Genomic DNA, 14151 nt, shown 5'->3' on the forward strand with positions numbered 1-14151 from the left:
TGATTCAATTTGTATTGGAGAAGAGGGGCGCCAACCCTATGGGGAATGTAGCTATGCTGTACTTCTTCCTACTAGCTACGGTGCAGCACCTGTTCCTAGCTACGATGCTGCTCCTGTCCGCCCCTTGATTTATCACCGCTTTGGTCTTTTATTGGTCATTGATTTATAGACGGGAGGATAAGTACCCTGGCTCGACCCCAGATATCGATTTAGCATTCCATTATCGGATCTCCGAAACGGGAAACAAGAAAAGTAATCGAAATCGTGTGCCAGCGGGACATACGAAATTCACACTTTTTGACTCTCAATCCACAGGTGGAGATACCAGGGGTGGGTTTTCATGGCCTATAGTCTCCCCTGCCGACGAAGCACGAACTACTTGTTGAAATCGCGGATCCAAATCTTGCATTTCTCCTTTACTCGTCAAAGGCCTCGTATTGTTATTCCCATGATTCATGTGGGCTATCTGCTCTTTATTGTAGGGTCCTACTCCCACCTATCCTTAAAAAACGATGTGAGTGGCTCATACTAATCAAATGTACAAGTAACTGACCCTTATCAAGCTTTCCACACATAGTGTTTTGATCTAAGATTGCAATTCTTCCATGTTTCCGCAGTAGCATACTGTTCCATGGAGCTAGGGTCCAAAATAGGAATCAACAAGTGTTTCCACGACTCTACCGCCCGGCCAATCCTGTTCCACTGAATCCCCTCCCTTTTTCATGGCCACATATCTTTATGGCTAAGGAGTGGGAAATCTTTCTCCTGTTACACAAATCAAATGTTTCATTTCATCCGGGAAAAGCCACCTCTTTCTCCACAAACAATGTCTTTGTCATTTGATCCAGTTTTTATCCGTTAGATAGGAACAGCTTTGCTAAATACTGAGAACTCTCGAATAGAATATGAGAAGGGAAAGATCCTTTACATAAGGAACTATTGATCATAGGCGTACACTCTGAAAAGAATTGAATGAAACTCTCTTGTTTCGTCAACTTTGATATCATTAGCTGTCTCTATAGCTGGCTCTCATGTCTGGTGTTCCAAGTAAAAACTTTTCAACTAGCTGGGTCACCGCTGTTTTAAACCCTGACTTGGAATCAGAGCCATAAACGAGTGATTCGGTCGGACGGACGATTGAGTTCTTAAAGCTTGGATCGGCACTTCTTGTGTTGAAACAAACACGCTGTTGCTAGCGCCCTCAACGCTCTCTTCGATCCTTCGCAAACATAGCTCCTTCTACGGGAGATAACTTTCGATCACTTTCATCTCAATTCGTTTCATTGGCTGGTCGAGTGGATGATTAGACACAGGCGGAGTATTCAAGTTGTCCCTACTTCAAGTTGTCCCTACTAACTAACGGGTCTAATTATCGCTGGCTCACAGGCTCCTTCGAAGCAAACATTCGCTGCGCCCCTCGCATTCAAGCTCTTGCTTTGTCCTGCGGCCTGCCCTCTAAGCAAAAGCAAGATCTAGACAAGAGTGAAAAGCAGTCAGAATATTAATAATCTAAAAAGGCCTTCCTTGGTTGTGTAGCTAATCCCCCTCCTTGACAAGAACATAATTTTTGCATCTTCAAACTGGTTATGGGTGATACCCTCATTCCCCATTAACTCACTAGAAAGCCCTTTGAATAAGCCTCAGGAACACCCATTCCTTTCGGATCAGGGGGTGGTTGTTTTAACTACTCGTTCGGGGAACATTAGACAAAGTTACTTATTTGAGAAAGTAAATGAACCTGAAATAGGACCTATGTGATAGTTTGCAGCATGAGCATGTAGATGCTGGGAAAGGACCTCTGTGATCGGTTGATCATTAGTCGTTTTTTTAAGGTAAGTAGGCGACGGTAGAAAGCATTTTTATTACTCCTGTTGAAGGAGGCAGTGGTCCAATTGGCTATTGAAGTCGGTGGATTCTGCCCAGAGTAATCTCTAAAATAGTGAAGCCAGTAGCAATGACTTCGTTTTCAAGCTACTGAAATGCACTTAAATGTTGAATTTGGATTAGCAAATTACACGAGCGATGCGGCGGCCATTAATATTTATCCCTTTAAATTCTTGTTTATATTCGTTGAACCAAGTTGGATCTGTGATACCAGGGTGGTGGCTTTAACAAATAAGCTCCAATTGATCCATTATTTGAGGTGGCCACCGGTGGTAGCCCTTAGGAAGTTCTTAACTGCGCTAATTCACCTCTTATTTCTCTTACAAACCTGCCTCCGTAGGGGCTTCAAGCGAGCGCGTTTCGATGTCAACGAAGGTACGCCCAATTAGGGATTGAATTCTCTTATAATTCAATCAAAAGAGCATAACGTCTTAGCTAAATGTCTGACATAGCGTCTGATCCCGGTGAATTGGGTTAGTTAACCGCACCCTTTGGTGAAGAAGGGGGTATTCCTAGGCACTAGTTATTTTCTTATGTGTGGACTTCGACCTTACAAAGTATGAGTCCGTGCCTTCCTAAGTTGGTCCTGAATTTCCAATGAAGTTTTGATTTTCTCGAGGGACGTAGCAAACTGTTTGGTTGGCTCCGAGCATTCTAAAAATAGAGTCCTGCCTGGACAATGTTGATAACGGGAAATCTCTAACCTCCGTGGTGGGTGTGAAGAAGGGTACAGCTAGAAAGCGAGAGAATATCTTTATGGATATGAGTCTGAGGCAGAAGTCTCTGAATGCGGGCCTGACGAACCTTTTGTACCAGGATCATCACGAGACTCTGTTTCTGTGGTAGATGACTCAATAGGCAGGGCCTAGAACCTCTAAAGAGGGTGTGACCGATCACCAGATCACGATCAAGAAGAGTCAAAGCTGTCTTACTAGCGCGAGCAATCATCCAACTATGGTGGTTTCTCAACCGGTGGGTACATTTCTGTTGCACATTGTGAGTTCATATTTTCTTTTCTAAGAAACAAAAGTTCGAGCAGATGCCGTTCTAGCAGGTACAAGAACTCCCGTTCGGTAGGCGTCTGCTTTAGCAATGTCTTTGATCCTCGATCAACAATTTGAGGAAGACGAGACAGAAGCCTTTGGATGAAACCAATGAATCTTCCGATCCGAAAGACTAAGGGGCTAGGCGCTCACCTACTATCTACACATTTCCTCTTTGGCGTTGGCTCCACCAGTTTTGACTGCGAGTCGCTTTAGTTATCTCAAATCTTTGGCAGGAAGGGGCCAAGCCAAATAGTGCTCTTTAGAAGCGTAATCCGTGCTTGAAACTCCTTCGCTAGGATCCAAAAACCTATGCTTCCGCTCTTCCTCACCAGGCAATGCTTACTCTTCTCGATCAAGATTTTGGAGACTTTGAAGCTCAAGGACACGACAACGCTTGAAACAAATGCTTTGTTTTGGCACCTTCGTCTTCCTTTCTAACATTAGTAAATTCGAGCTAATGGGACCAGTTTTGAATTGCCTAGAGGGTGGAGAAGTCACATCATCTGAGGTTTGTTGTGGGTTCAATTATGACCCCGGTCTAGAAGACGGAGTGGTTGCACGTGTAAGTACATCATGTTACATATCTATTTTAAGCTAAGCTAAATGCCTAAACTAAACAATTTTCTATTAAGCGCGGCATCCTCTCTTCGGGGCGAGCCCTATCGATGATTTCATTCTGTACAATGTGAAACCTGAAATACCAACGGTAGTTTCCAAGTGCCATCTCTATTCGACTCCCATGCTTATTCTTGAACGCTTGAAGGGGAAGTCCGGGCTGGGTCAGCTAAAGGCGGAGCCGGGCGGGATATGGTATTAGCTCTCTATGTGCTATTAGCTTAAGCTTATCACTCCAGCTTATTACCCTAGGCAGAGGGGGGTAGGGGAGCATCACTAGAGAGTCTCCGTACCCGGTACAAGATCCTGGCTTATATAAATTCATTCAAGGTTATGGCTGAACTGGTCTCACCGCTTCCTTCCTCAATGCTAGCGGGACCCTTGCTTTCCATTGCCTTTCGAAGGGGACCGACCATATGCATACTTCTTTTTGTACAACTTTGCTCTGTTGGAGCCTTTGCAATAAGAAAGTGGATTAGGAGAGAGAGCTCGCAGACGATGTTCCCTTCCTTCTATATATCCATATATCTATCGCCCCCGGGCACTCCAGAGCCAGTGTGACATTCTATCTGAAATGCATGCATCTCACATTAGGTAGCCATCCATGACCCCGTGTGTGTTTCCCAATTGCTCATCCAAACCATCATTTCTTTCTTCCATCCCGGAACGGAGATCTGACCCAAGGAAGGAATTGCCTTCTTTCTCATGCCAACCAGATGGATGCGGCCCAGAGCTGAGTGAATTCCCTCTGGGTGAGCGCTATGGAGATAGGCCAGGATCAATGAAAATAACCGAGATCGATCGGTATCCATCGCTCAGAGAGCTGCTTTCTCCCCGATATCTGTATCTGCTTTCGGACGGCCAAACAAGCAAGAAGAAGGAAACTTCCATTTCGCATAGCTGCTAAAGTAGTAGTTTTTGTCAAATCATACTTCTGACCAATAGTATCAGTGGCTTTATGCGTCCGCAACCTAGTTTTGTATCTGCATAGTGAAGGAAAGAAAGAAGCATGTTAAGGTGACTTGAGGGAAAGACTGATCCTGATAGACAAGAATGGTATGGTTGGATTGCCAGTGAATAAGCAGCAAGGCTAAAGCAGGGATTGGATTTACTTCTTCTATTGTCAGTAGCATCATTTGCCTTCCACCCTCTCAAGAACTTCCTGAAGCCCTGAGACACTTGTTGCCAATAGTCTGGAATGGAACATTTGCAACAGTTCTTGTAGGCCATTTCTGTAACAGCATATCTCTAAACCCTTCTTGCGGATGGTTCAAAACGAAACTTAGTGGCAGCCCCTATCTTCCCCATTTTCTAGAAGTAAAGGACAATGATCTGACCCAGCTTGCAAGAGGGATAGTAAAACTTAGGAAATAAATCCTCATAAGTTGAAGAAACCAGAACTCTATCCAAAACTTCTCTCACTGGCCTGTCTTGTTTGTTAGTCCAGGCCACCAACCCTTCTCAGTTCCTGTAGTTCAGTTTCAGATATGAAAGCATTAAAAGCTTCCATCCTATTAATATGTATTCTGCCATTGTTTCATGAGCAAATCTGATCATGTCCCGCAAAGGTAGATCAACACTCTGCACAAAGTTAGTGAGCTCTGACAAAAACATAGCTCTTAAATTTGGTTGGACCATAAACATCCACCCAAGCACAATTATCACAAAGCCTCTATACTCAAACACCATGGAGAAATTGACCCTCCCCAATGAGGTCTGCATCCATGACATCCAGATTGACTCCAATAAGCATTCCACCTTTACTGCCACTGGCTGGCTTGCAAAACCACTTGAAAAGCTTTCTGCCACCAATTGCCATTAACTCTTTATCTGAGAACTGTTCTCTCTTAGTTTCTTGCACACAAACTATGTCCACCCACTCTATCACTTCAGAAGGTTGCCCCCTTCTACCTGGCCAGGCCCCTCACATTCAAGATTAGTGTCTTCATGGCGGTATCTGTTTTTTGTTATGCCTCCTCTTAGCTCTGCTCGTAGTGTTCTTGTCACCAACTGGTATACAAGTACTGTGATTATCTAACTCTTCAACAATCTGAGTAATATCCTCATTCTCTGAATCAGAGCTTAACTCGACACTAGAAGACTGCTCCTTCTCATGAGCAGCTAACTTCTTTTTCTGAGCAGCTTCATAAAGCAATGCTTGAGCAAGTTCTCTTGCTTTAATAGAATTTATAGACCTGTCAATTTCCTCCTGTGTACTGCCCAACACTAGACCACTATCTACAGCAGATTTTACTAGACTAGCAGAATCAATGGAATTGCAAATAGCATATCTGTTAGTAGAAGACATACCTGGTTCATCAAGATTCTTGCGTGAAGCCATCCTTTCTGCACGTTGCTGAATAGGCATGCCATCCTTCGGGATCCTATCCTAGCACTTGTCCTCGTTGCTTTAATTCTTGCGTTTGCACCTCATTGAACTTCTCTTGTTCTTTGGTCATTCCAGAAAAAACCTCCATACCTTAATAATAGGGGCTTGTGTATAAAGGAAAGCAGCAAACCGGTCAAAGGCGAAGCTGTTCTATCTCAACTCTCTGACTTGAAGGAAGATGTGGCGGATCTCAAGGCTGGCTCTATTCCAAGTACAAGTTCCGAGGTGAAATGCGTTGATGTGGCCAATCGATATACAGTATAGTTGAATGGTTCGACAAGTTCACATGCCGGAGCTACCTGTTCTCCGCGATTCAATTGGTTCTTCTGCCTTGCCTTCTTATCTATCGGTCCCAAGGTCAAAGAAATAGGTTCAGTGGTTCGACCTCCCAAAGGTTAAAGAAAGACATCGGTATTAAGACCACTCCCTCCGGATGATGATATGTCCCAACCATCTATAGCCCATGGTTCGTTACTCGGGAATTCGGAGAGGTCAGATGAGATAGATGGGTGTGTTCAAAATGGAATGATCCCCTTTTCTCATGTTTGCATTTTTGTTGTCCACAAACAAATAAAGAGTCCGAAAATACGTACGCATAACAGACTCGGTACCTAGGTCAATGGGTTCAGTGGAGAATTGCGTTACTGTAATAGCGAAGGTATCTATGAAATGCAGTACCAAGGTCAATGAAATTGAAAGGCACCTCTGACAACAGAATCAAAAGGAATTTGCCTGACGAGACCATGAAGGCGCACTTCAACGGGTTTAACTTGAGTGCATGTTGCCTTAGGCGGTCGAATACGATTCTGAGATGTTGAAGATGTTCTTCATAGGATACCGCCTTTACAACGAGATCATCTACATAGCACTCGACAATCTTATGTATTATCTCATCGAAGATCTTAGTCATGGCGCGTTGATATGTAGCACCGGCGTTTTTGAGACCTTTGGGCATAACCTTGTAACAATATATGCCTATTGGAGTGCGAAAGGCTGTGCTTTATCAAGGCAAGCTTCTCTTTCTTTCGCCAATGAAGTTCATATAAGTGTATAGAAAGCCTTCTTTTCACAACCATGCACAAACCAAAGTGCTGCTGAAACGTGAAATCCATGCACCAACAAGTTCCAGTTCATAAGCAATGAAAAAGCAGAGTATATGGGAGGATAGTGGCTAAACTGTTCACTTGAGGAGAGTGGGAAGTGACTAGTCCGATAGGAGAAGAGCGGAAGTGTGATCTTTCGATCCAATCTACGTCGACTAAAATCCATGTCTCATGGCACGAGGGCCATTGCGAGTTGATGTTGTTGCTTTACCGTCACAGTCTGTCCTCAAGAGAGGCATCCATTCCTGGCCAGACAAAGTTCCTATTAGTTCTCTTATAGGAAGCTAGTATACCTGAATGGCCTCCGGTAGCTGTCCCATGCAGTTCTTGCGCTATCCTGGCTCTTGCATTTCCAGCGGTCCCCACATAAAGCCTCCCTTTTTTCCTTAATACCCCTTCCTCCTCTTCCCAACCATCTTGTCCTCCTCTCGCTTCACTAATGCTCTTCTTAACTTCTTCAGCTAATTTTTATCCTTCGTAGCTTTGTTTCACTTCTCCTATCCAATCCGGCAACAACTTGCTCACAAGGGTGCAACCACTGAATTTGTAACGACACAATGATTTGAAAAACAATCAAAAGATATGTAAAGAACACAGACAGTAAAGGTAGAAGATCATTTCCGGGTAGATAGGAGAGCTATTAAAATCCACAAACATGAATCAGAGTTTCGACTGGGTTCTCCAGATTTAACCAAAAGAAGACTTTTCTACAAATAAGAGAATTTCTCATTTTTTGGTTTATACCGAGCCAAAACATAGAATTTCCATTGAAGAAGGAAGTAAGGATGCTAGCCGGAGAATCAAGAAATAAATACTTCCCATTCCGATTCTTTTTTAGTTCCCAAGATAGAATTTCTTTGTTTTTGGCAAGAGCGGTGGGTGACAACGTGCAAGACTAGATAGGTTTGGCTTTGATCTGATCAATAGGAATAGGAGGAAGCGTTGGAGAGGTACCAAATGACTGAAGAGGGGAACCCATCTGACCACATGTAGAGCCAGCCCATAAGTAAATTCAAGAGAATTTCTTCATCTTCCAAAGTATGTGAGTGAGGTAAAAATTCCATGGATCGATCTCATCACTCACATCCAACAACTAGTGAAAGATGTAATGATGAAGCTATAGGAGAAGAAAAAGCGTTGGTTTTGATTGGTAATCTTGAGTTGTCATCTTTTGAAAGAGAGTAACTTGCTGGATGGAGAGCAGCTAGGAGAATAAAGTTCATCTTTACCCCATCTTTCATTCCAACTCTATTTTCTTGTGTGCGATCCTTCTTTCTGGTTTGGAATCCAAGAAGCTCAATGGTCTAGTTTCAAGTTCGATCAGACACGAAATCTGGTATAGCCACCAGCCTAGATAGAACGGGCGGGGGAAGAAAAACTAGGAGCGAGCCACATTCAAGAGGGTTGTCAAAGGCCCTCTCAATAGAGCTATTTTGTCATTGAATCGATGGAGGGAAGACTCCTTCGGTAGGTGCCCCCGACTCTTCCAATTTCTGGGTGGGATCTTATGGCTTAATCTCTGATTGCGCAGGATTCATCTTTGTTTGGTAACCTCAGACCCTGAACCAGGAGTTGGAAGCGCCTTTGCCAGACTTTCCAATTGAACATGATGCGGGCGATGTAACTCGGCAAGGAGAAGGTTGAACCCTGGTGCTACACTACAGCAGAAGCTTTGGCAGTTTACCATGGCTTGATGTTCTAGTTGTCATGCTAAAGCCGTTGATAGCTACTTCGCTTGACGAGCTAAGTAGAAAGACTTTGTGGATGAATCCACAACTGATGGTGCTTTAGGTTGATCTGATCCCTAGAAGGAAGAGTTTTGGGCTTAAGGCATAATTGCTCTATTGCGGCTACCCTGGCTATGTCATCCGATGCTGTTCACAAAGCGGCTCTTACTATAGACCCGGCTATCTCCGAGTTGAAATCGAACCCAGCCCCGGGTTTCCGTCCATTAATCCAGAGCTCAAGACAACCGCGATACTTAAATCGCTCAAATAGCCACCTTAGACGGACACAGCCATTAGAAGAAGAAACTGAAACTCGATGGAGTACCCTAAACCAGAGATCCTCGACAAAGAAAGTCTCGATTCGAGGAACGAAATATCAATAGAGGAACGAAAACCGCAGGGTATGAAATTTGGGTAGGGTTGGCAGGGAAAGTCCAACTGAAACTTTCTTTGATTACCTTTTTTCTCCAACTGGCTCAGAGATTGCATTTGCCCTTAACCGGTAACCTCCTTTTAATCCTTCGTTTAGACCCTATCTATTGGTATTGGCATTGGCTCGAGAGCAAGGACCTTATTTGATCGCTTAGAACTTGATGGAGGGAAACTCACTCGCTCGAGATATGCTTAAGCTAGCTCAGGAAGAGTACTAATTTTATATGCCTTAAAGAGGGGATTCAAAGAGTAGCCTTTTACTAGGGCTTAAGTGACTCGTTTCATATTGCTTACTATGGTCTAGACAGTGAGGAAGGTGAGTTGGAAGATATACCTAATGTCAAATGAGACTTTCTCCTCACCAAATTGAAGCGTGAGCTTAGCATCTTTCACATCGATGACAGCCCCTGCAGTAGCTAGAAAAGGTCTCCCCAAAAAAAATAATAAGAAAGCTCTTATCCTACATCTCCAAGACAACAAAATCAACTGGAAATGCGAAGTTACCAACTATCGCAGGGATATCACCCAAAATGTCTGCCGGATCCTGATCAGCAAGGTGGAGAGTGATGCTAGTCGGCCGTACATCACCCAATGGTAGTGGCTCGTAGACAGTGAAGGGAATCACAGTAGACCCAAGACCACATAAAGCATGGAAAGTTTGACTTCCTATCAAGCATGGAATACTGAAACTGGCAGGCTCATCTAAGTTGAGAGGTAGCTTATTTGAACGAGTGCACTACATTCCTTAGTAAGAGTAACCAGTTCTGGCTCGTTAATGTTTCGCTTCTTTGCGAGCTGGTCCTTAAAGAACTGTGTATACATCGGCACCTGTAAGACACCATCAAGGATGGGGGTGGTAATCTGCATATCTGTCATCATATCCAGAAACTTTGCAATCTGCTTGTCTTCAGTTGACTTCACAAACCGTTCTGGAAATGGCAGCTTCGGGTTGACAGGTGAAGCAGATTGATGATGGATCATTAGGAGCAATAGCTGCTGGTGTAGAAGAACTAGGCTGTGCAGCAGAAGTAGTGGACTGTTGAGGTCCCTGCGGAGAAGGTATTGGGCCGGCTAGGGTAGAAGGCAGGTGGTACATACAACGCTGGCATTGGGGAAGAGGATCGGTTGTAGTCTTACCACTTCGACTAGTAAAGGCTCCACGTGGGTGAACTTCAGGTTGAGGTGGAAGTCTCCCTTGTAGATGGTTGTGAGGCTACCATACGAGTGGTCAATGTTTGCATAGAAGAATCCTTACACCCAATATTGTCACTCCTTTTAGAATACCTGTCTACACCTACATCAGCAAGATGTAGTTTTATTAAGTCGGCTTCCATTCCTTATTCGGAAGGCGTTGGATACTTGATATACGCTATGCTATGTACTCGGCCCACCATTGCGCATGCTGTTTTAGGAAGCATATTTGGATCCTTATTCAGGGAAAGCTCATATCCATCAAAAACCAATCGAAGTCCAGCTTTATCCCGAGCATCCGTTGTTTTGCCCCGATTGAAGATCCGACACGACACCCTCTCTTCCATCTCCGGCTTCCTAACCAGATCCGTTTACCCCTGCTTGAAAAAGTGTTTCCATTCGTAGTTCGGGGTTTCCTAGTCCCAGGTTTATTCGTAACCGGCTCCCTATCCAGGTCTTCCTCCTCAACAGCTATCTTTGTTTGACGGTGTTCGTTGCCAATGCAATAGTAATATATGCTTGCTTTCTTCCTGTTCGCATATCCATATCGAAAACTCTTCTTTCGTAGGCACATTTACTTCAATTCAACTACTTCATTGATGAATCAATTTGAGGAAATTCAAAAATACCTTGCTCGCCTTCGCAACTGCCTTCTTTTCTGTGCCTTCCTAGTTTGCCAACCCTATGTTTGATTGCGAGTTCCGGCGGGGTGAGTACCTGGACGGACAAGGGGTTCCTTTTCGATTTCCATTTTAGAGCTTCTCTCTAGTTCGAATATATAGAACTTCCTTCTTAGAAATGGAATACCTTCACCTTAGAAGGGTGTTCTTCCTACTAGTGAAACCAGATCTGCCTTTTTCGGCTAAGCCGATTCCAATGATCGGACAGACAATACTTGCTTAAACCTAGCACCCTGTTGCCTTGCTTTTCCTCCAGCCGTACCTGCCTCGCCGCTCGTGATACCCAGGAAGGGCATCCCTCACTTCCCAGATCGTCTCGCACTTCTTTTGTCACTGGCACACACGCTCTCGTGGGTCTATCACTGAGAAATCCCTTTTCGCCGGGCGGTGCGGTAAGTAAGACTAGTCGATGGACAACTGCTGACTGAATAGGGAGAAGATGCATTTTCCTAGGCTCTTTCTACTTTGCTCATTGGGTATAGCCGTCAGTGATCCACAGATACGGCGCTTTTGGATTCCTAAAGGGATAGGATAGTTCTTTCTGGGCTTTAGAGGTCTCCCCTTTAACCTAGTACTCTTAGGAAGGCCGGGTTAACCTTCTACTAGAACTGTTCTATCTACGAAATTGGAAAGTAGGGTCAACTTGCCATAATATATAGCCCAACTTGATCCGTCTTAGAGTAGCCGCCTATGGAACCGCCCCCGAGTCAACAATGCACCCGATCGCGAGCCTTATATGAGTTCCATAGTCAGCCTGCTCTTTCAAGAACGTGCCTTCTAAACTCGTTGTTCCGCTTGCAGATTGGAGTTTCCTACTGACTATCCGGGTTCTTGATACCGCCGGCCGGGAATAAGTACCTATCCCTTACGGCCAGCTATTAAGTCAGAGAAGTCATCAACCTATTACTAGTGTCAGTTCTGTTAAGAGAAGTCATCAACCTATTACTAGTGTCAGTTCTCTTCTTCCTCTCTACCAATTGAAAGTAAGTATTGATTTCGCCTAATAGGGACAAAGCAAAGTAGGGTGGTCAAGTACAGTATGCCTGGAGTTCGTAGTGCCCACTAGATATCATTGGCAAGTTATAGAAGTCTTTCTCTCTTCTGAGATATCATTGGTCAGTGCAGCGAGGGGCAACCATCATTTCTATTGCTCTGTAAAGAAAAGATAGGACAAGGGTCTTGCTCCACCCAATGGAGATAAAGCACGGGGATCCGTTAAGGGCGTATTGAATCGATAAGAAGCACTTGAATTCTAGTGGGCCCGGCTACCCAACACTAGCCCCGGATCATTTATGTATTATCAATTGATAGTAGGGGCAGGCAGGGGAAACTCTTTATATCAGTTAAGTAAACTACTGATTGTATTGTGGGCTGGGATCCTACTTCTATAGCGAAGTAAAGAAGTGTGGAATGCGCTATCTCGAAGTAAAGAAGTGTGGCTTGATAGATAAGTTGCACAAACCTTTGAGCTCGATACGATATAGTCTAGCGATTAGTTCATAGATGGGAAGCTCCATTCTCCCATTGTTCGGGACTCTCATTGTTCTGTTCAGAAAGTAGTCGGCATCTTCCTTTATTCAATTAGCAAGGCAGTGCTGGTTGATTTCATCATTTCTAGGTATACCCTCTCCCTTTTCTACGAAGGTTTGCTGCTCCGCCTGCACCAGTGAATTATTCTATTCTTCTCCTTTGGTTCAGTCTGTGGGGAAATCAGAATTCACCATTGAATCCTGTGGATCAGCTCCCTTACATAATAATATTTCACTGTATCAGCTACGAGGGGAAAATCTGAAAGACAGAGGATAGAGAGTGAGAGAAAGAGTGTGAGACTTGCGCCGCTCTCCATTTCAAGGGGATTTCGACGATTCTGGGGTGATTGAACTATTTCTTTACCTGTTCAATTTCTAACGAATCAAGATATCCTCTTGTTCCGGTAGAAATAGTAGCTATCTGCTCTTCCACTGGGAGAGGATTTGCCTGGGATTGTTTAAGCAATTCCCTGAATCGTCGACCCCTTGCCAATTGATTCTGACTTGTTTTATCGAGAGCAGAGGCGAATAATAGGCTTGTCACTCTGCGAATTGAGCTAGTTCCAATTTGGATTTGCCAGCTACTTGTTTCATGGCTTTAATTTGAGCCGCGGATCCTACTCTGGAAACAGAAATACCCACATTAATAGCGGGTCGAATTCCGGCATTGAATAGATCCGCAGATAAGAATATTTGTCCATCTGTAATGGAGATTACATTAGTAGGAATATAGGCGGAAACGTCTCCAGATTGAGTCTCAACTATTGGTAAAGCGGTCATACTTCCTTCGCCTAAAAGAGAATTTAATTTAGCGGCTCTTTCTAAAAGGCGTGAATGCAAATAAAAAACATCCCCTGGATAAGCCTCACGTCCGGGAGGTCTTCTTAATAGAAGGGACATTTGGCGATAAGCTTGTGCCTGTTTGGAGAGATCATCATAAATTATTAAAGTATGCCGTTCGCGGTACATAAAATACTCAGCCAGGGCTGCTCCCGTATAAGGAGCGAGGTATTGTAATGTAGCAGGTGAATCCGCCATTTCAGCTACTACAATAGTGTATTCCATGGCCCCCTCCTCATGGAAAGTAGTTACTACTTGAGCTACGGAGGATGCTCTTTGACCGATAGCTACATAAACACATATTACACCTTGCCCTTTTTTCTTGAGAATTGTATCTGTGGCTACTGCTGTTTTGCCAGTCTGTCTGTCCCCAATAATGAACTCTCGCTGACCGCGCCCTATAGGGATCATCGAATCGATAGCAATAAGCCCTGTTTGAAGAGGTTCGTATACGAAACGCCTGGAAATTCTACTTGGAGCAGGAGATTCAATTAAGCGAGATTCGGAAGCTACAATTTCGCCTCTCCCATCAATAGGTTTAGCCAGAGCATTTATAACACGACCCAAGTTATATACGCTCACGGGTATCTGAGCAATTCTTCCTGTTGCTTTTACAAAACTTCCCTCTTGATGCTAAACCATAGCTCTAACTGAGTCAAATCCCACAATTTCTAAGAACGATATGCTTTTTTTCATTTTCCACTGTGAAAGCTTC

The sequence above is a fragment of the Triticum urartu genome, chromosome 7A (assembly GCF_056163025.1).
Source record: "Triticum urartu cultivar PI428250 chromosome 7A, HENAU_Tu73, whole genome shotgun sequence".
NCBI classification, from domain to species: Eukaryota; Viridiplantae; Streptophyta; class Magnoliopsida; order Poales; family Poaceae; genus Triticum; species Triticum urartu.